The sequence below is a fragment of the Somniosus microcephalus genome, chromosome 9 (assembly GCF_052327205.1).
Source record: "Somniosus microcephalus isolate GS21.2 chromosome 9, FLI_Smic_1.0, whole genome shotgun sequence".
Taxonomy (NCBI): domain Eukaryota; kingdom Metazoa; phylum Chordata; class Chondrichthyes; order Squaliformes; family Somniosidae; genus Somniosus; species Somniosus microcephalus.
Window position 1 is genome coordinate 120,702,710 of NC_140995.1, and position 6,102 is coordinate 120,708,811.

Genomic DNA, 6,102 nt, shown 5'->3' on the forward strand with positions numbered 1-6,102 from the left:
CGGGTGATTGGAGGGAGGGTGATTGGAGAGAGGGAATGCGATTGGAGGGAGAATGATTGGGAGGGGGTGATTGGAGTGAGGGTGATCAGGAAGGATGGTGATTGTAGGGATCATGATTGGAGGGAGGGTGATTGGAGGCAGTGTGATTTGTGGGAGGGCGATTGGAGGGAGGGTGATTGGTGTGAGGTCGATCGGGGGTGAGGTTGATTAGAGGGAGGGTGATTGGAGGGAGTGTGATTGGAGGGAGGGTGATTGGGAGGGAGGGTGATCATGAGGGGGGGTGATTGGAGGGAGGGTGATTGGAGGGAGGGCGAATGGAGGGAGGGTGATTGGAGGGAGGGCGATTGGAGGGAGGGTGATCAGGAGGGAGGGTGATCGGGAGGGAGGGTGATTGGCAGGGAGGGTGATCATGAGCGAGGGTGATTGGAGGGAGGGTGATAGGAGGGAGGGTGATTGGAGGGAGGGAGTGCGATTGGAGGGAGAATGAGTGGGAGGAGGTGATTGGAGGGAGGGTGATCAGGAGGGATGCTGATTGTAGGGATGGTGATTGGAGGGTGGGTGATTGGAGGGAGGGCGATTGGCGGGAGGGTGAACGGGAGGGAGGGTGATTGGAGGGAGGGTGATTGGAGGGAGGGTTATTGGGAGGAAGGGTGATTGGAGGGAGGGTGATTGGAGTGAGGGTGATTGGAGGGAGTGCAATTGGAAGGAGGGTGATCAGGAGGCACGGTGATCAGGAGGGAGAGTGATTGAGTGGGAGGGTGAACACGAGGGAGGGTGATTGGAGGGAGGGCGAATGGAGGGAGGGCGATTGGAGGGAGGGTGATTGGAGGGAGGGTAATCCTGAAGGAGGGTGATTGGAGGGAGGGTGAATGGAGGGAATGTGATTGGAGGGAGGGTGATTGGGAGAGAATGTGATTGGAGGGAGGGCATTTGGGTGGGAGGGTGATTGGAGGGAGGGCGATTGGGAGGAAGGGTGATTGGAGGGAGGGTGTTTGGTGGGAGGGCGATTGGGAGCGAGGGTAATTGGAGGGAGGGTGTTTGGAGGGAGGGTGATTGGAGGGAGGGCGATTGGAGGGAGGGTGATCAGGAGGGAGGGTGATCGGGAGGGAGGGTGATCGGGAGGGAGGGTGATCATGAGGGAGGGTGATTGGAGGGAGGGTGATTGGAGGGAGGGCGAATGGAGGGAGGGCGATTGGAGGGAGGGAGATTGGAGGGAGGGAGTGCGATTGGAGGGAGAATGATTGGGAGGAGGTGATTGGAGGGAGGGTGATCAGGAGGGATGCTGATTGTAGGGATGGTGATTGGAGGGAGGGTGATTGGAGGGAGGGTGATTTGTGGGAGGGCGATTGGAGGGAGGGTGATTGGCGTGAGGTCGATCGGGTGTGAGGTTGATTAGAGGGAGGGTGATTGGAGGGAGTGTGATTGGAGGGAGGGTGATTGGGAGGGAGGGTGATCAGGAGGGAGGGTGATTGGAGGGAGGGTGATTGGAGGGAGGGTGATTGGAGGGCGGGTGATTGGAGGCAGTGCAATTGGAAGGAGGGTGATCATGAGGGAGGGTGATTGGAGGGAGGGCGATTGGAGGGAGGGCAAATGGAGGGAGGGCAATTGGAGGGAGGGTGATCAGGAGGGAGGGTGATTCGGAGGGAGGGTGATCGGGAGGGCGGGTGATCATGAGGGAGAGTGATTGGAGGGCGGGTGATTGGAGGGAGGGTGATTGGAGAGAGGGAATGCGATTGGAGGGAGAATGATTGGGAGGGGGTGGTTGGAGTGAGGGTGATCAGGAAGGATGGTGATTGTAGGGATCATGATTGGACAGAGGGTGATTGGAGGGAGTGTGATTTGTGGGAGGGCGATTGGAGGGAGGGTGATTGGCGTGAGGTCGATCGGGGGTGAGGTTGATTAGAGGGAGGGTGATTGGAGGGAGTGTGATTGGAGGGAGGGTGAATGGGAGGGAGGGTGATCATGAGGGAGGGTGATTGGAGGGAGGGTGATTGGAGGGAGGGTGAATGGAGGGAGGGTGATTGGAGGGAGGGCGATTGGAGGGAGGGTGATCAGGAGGGAGGGTGATTGGAGGGAGAGTGATTGGAGGGAGGGTGATTGGAGGGAGGGCGATTGGAGGGAGGGTGATCGGGAGGGAGGGTGATCGGGAGGGAGGGTGATCATGAGGGAGGGTGATTGGAGGGAGGGTGATTGGAGGGAGGGCGAATGGAGGGAGGGCGAATGGAGGGAGGGCGATTGGAGGGAGGGTGATTGGAGGGAGGGAGTGTGATTGGAGGGAGAATGAGTGGGAGGAGGTGATTGGAGGGAGGGTGATCAGGAGGGATGCTGATTGTAGGGATGGTGATTGGAGGGTGGGTGATTGGAGGGAGGGCGATTGGCGGGAGGGTGAACGGGAGGGAGGGTGATTGGAGTGAGGGTGATTGGAGGGAGTGCGATTGGAGGGAGTGTGATCAGGAGGGAGGGTGATTGGAGGGAGGGTGATTGGAGGGAGGGCGAATGGAGGGAAGGCGATTGGAGGGAGGGAGATTGGAGGGAGGGAGTGCGATTGGAGGGAGAATGATTGGGAGGAGGTGATTGGAGGGAGGGTGATCGGGAGGGAGGGTGATCGGGAGGGAGGGTGATCATGAGGGAGGGTGATTGGCGGGAGGGCGAATGGAGGGAGGGCGATTGGAGGGAGTGAGATTGGAGGGAGGGAGTGCGATTGGAGGGAGAATGATTGGGAGGAGGTGATTGGAGGGAGGGTGGTCAAGAGGGATGCTGATTGTAGGGATGGTGATTGGAGGGAGGGTGATTGGAGGGAGGGCGATTGGCGGGAGGGTGATCAGGAGGGAGGGTGATTGGAGGGAGGGTGATTGGAGGGAGGGTGATCGGGAGCGAGGGTGATTGGGAGGGAGGGTGATCATGACGGAGGGTGATTGGAGGGAGGGTGATTGGGGGGGAGGGTGATTGGAGGGAGGGCGATTGGGAGGGAGGGTGATTGGAGGGAGGATCATTGGGAGGGAGGGTGATTGGAGGAAGGGTGATTGGAGGGTGAGTGATTGGAGGGAGGGCGTTTGGAGGGAGGGTGATTGGAGGGAGTGTGATTTGTGGTAGGGCGATTGGAGGGAGGGTGATTGGCGTGAGGTCGATCGGGGGTGAGGTTGATTGGAGGGAGGGTGATTGGAGGGATGGTGATTGGAGGGAGGGCAATTGGAAGGAGGGTGATCAGGAGGGAGGGTGATCAGGAGGGAGGGTGATTGGAGGGAGGGCGAATGGAGGGAGGGCGATTGGAGGGAGGGGGATTGGAGGGAGGGTGATCCTGAAGGAGGGTGATTGGAGGGAGGGTGAATGGAGGGAGGGTGATTGGAGGGAGGGCGATTGGGAGGAAGGGTGATTGGAGGGAGGGTGATGGTGGGGGGCGATCGGGAGCGAGGGTGATTGGAGGGAGGGTGATTGGAGGGAGGGTGATTGGAGGGAGGGTGATTGGAGGGAGGGTGATTGGAGGGAGGGTGATCAGGAGGGAGGGTGATCATGAGGGAGGGTGATTGGAGGGAGGGTGATTGGAGGGAGGGCGAATGGAGGGAGGGCGATTGGAGGGAGGGTGATTGGAGGGAGGGAGTGCGATTGGAGGGAGAATGATTGGGAGGAGGTGATTGGAGGGAGGGTGATCAGGAGGGATGCTGATTGTAGGGATGGTGATTGGAGGGTGGGTGATTGGAGGGAGGGCAATTGGAGGGAGGGCGAATGGAGGGAGGGCGATTGGAGGGAGGGTGATTGGAGGGAGGGAGTGCGATTGGAGGGAGAATGATTGGGAGGAGGTGATTGAAGGGAGGGTGATCAGGAGGGACGCTGATTGTAGGGATGGTGATTGGAGGGTGGGTGATTGGAGGGAGGGCGATTGGCGGGAGGATGAACAGGAGGGAGAGTGATTGGAGGGAGGGTGATTGGAGGGAGGGTGATTGGGAGGGAGGGTGATTGGAGGGATGCAATTGGAGGGAGGGTGATCAGGAGGGAGTGTGATCAGGAGGGAGGGTGATTGAGTGGGAGGGTGAACATGAGGGAGGGTGATTGGAGGGAGGGTGATTGGAGGGAGGGCGAATGGAGGGAGGGCGATTGGAGGGAGGGTGATTAGGAGGGAGGGTGATTGGAGGGGGCTGATTGGGAGGGAGGGTGATTGGAGGGAGGGTTATTGGAGTGAGGGTGATTGGAGGGAGTGCAATTGGAAGGAGGGTGATCAGGAGGGAGGGTGAGTGAGTGGGAGGGTGAACATGAGGGAGGGTGATTAGAGGGAGGGTGATTGGAGGGAGGGTGAATGGAGGGAGGGTAATCCTGAAGGAGGGTGATTGGAGGGAGGGTGAATGGAGGGAGGGTGATTGGAGGGAGGGTAATCCTGAAGGAGGGTGATTGGAGGGAGGGTGAATGGAGGGAGGGTGATTGGAGGGTGGGTGATTGGGAGAGAATGTGATTGGAGGGAGGGCAGTTGGGTGGGAGGTTGATTGGAGGGAGGGCGATTGGAGGGAGGGCGAATGGAGGGAAGGCGATTGGAGGGAGGGTGATTGGAGGGAGGGAGTGCGATTATAGGGAGAATGATTGGGAGGAGGTGATTGGAGGGAGGGTGATCAGGAGGGATGCTGATTGTAGGGATGGTGATTGGAGGGAGGGTGATTGGAGGGAGGGTGTTTGGTGGGAGGGCGATCGGGAGCGAGGGTAATTGGAGGGAGGGTGATTGGAGGGAGGGTGATTGGAGGGAGGGCGATTGGAGGGAGGGTGATCAGGAGGGAGGGTGATCGGGAGGGAGGGTGATCGGGAGGGAGGGTGATCATGAGGGAGGGTGATTGGAGGGAGGGTGATTGGAGGGAGGGCGAATGGAGGGAGGGCGATTGGAGGGAGGGTGATTGGAGGGAGGGAGTGCGATTGGAGGGAGAATGATTGGGAGGAGATGATTGGAGGGAGGGTGATCAGGAGGGATGCTGATTGTAGGGATGGTGATTGGAGGGAGGGTGATTGGAGGGAGGGTGATTGGCGGGAGGGTGATCAGGAGGGAGGGTGATTGGAGGGAGGTTGATCAGGAGGGAGGGTGATTGGGAGGGAGGGTGATCAGGAGGGAGGGTGATTGGAGGGAAGGTGATTGGAGGAATGGTGATTGGAGGGAGGTTGATTGGGAGGGAGGGTGATCATGAGGGAGGGTGATTGGAGGGAGGGTGATTGGAGGGAGGGTGATTGGAGGGAGGGTAATCAGGAGGGAGGATGATTGGAGGGAGGGTGATTGGAGGGAGGATAATTGGAGGGAGGGTGATTGGGAGGGAGGATGATTGGAGGGAGGGTGAACGGGAGGGAGGGTGATTATGAGATCGTGATTGGAGGGAGAGTGATTGGAGGGAGGGCAATTGGAGGGAGTGTGATCAGGAGGGAGGGTGATCGGGAGGGAGGGTGATCAGGAGGGGGTGATTGGAGCGAAGGTGATCGGGAGGGAGGGTTATTGGAGGGAGGGTAATTGGAGGGAGGGCGATTGGTGAGAGGGTGATCAGGAGGGAGGATGATCGGGAGGGAGGGTGATCAGGAGGGAGGGCGATTGGAGGGAGGGCAATTGGGAGGGAGTGCAATTGGAGGGAGTGTGATTGGAGGGAGGGTGATTGGAGGGAGGCTGATTGGAGGGAGGGCAATTGGGAGGGAGAGTGATTGGAGGGAGGGTGATTGGGAGGGAGGATGATTGGAGGGTGGGCGATTGGGAGTGAGGGTGATTGGAGGGAGGGTGATTGGAGGGAGGGTAATTGGAGGGATCATGATTGGAGAGAGGGCGATTGGAGGGCAGGTGATTGGAGGGAGGGCGATTGCGAGGGGGGCGATTGGAGGTTGGGCGATTCGGAGGGGGGTGACTGGAGGGAAGGTGATTGAAGGGAGGGTGACTGGGAGGGACCGTGATTGGAGAGAAGGTGATTGGAGGGAGAGTGATTGGAGGGAGGGCGATCGGGAGCGAGGGTGATTGGAGGGAGGGTGATTGGAGGGAGGTTGATTGGAGGGAGGGCGATTGGAGGGAGGGTGATCAGGAGTGAGGGTGATCGGGAGGGAGTGTGATCGGGAGGGAGGGTGATCATGAGGGAGGGTGATTGGAGGGAGGGTGGT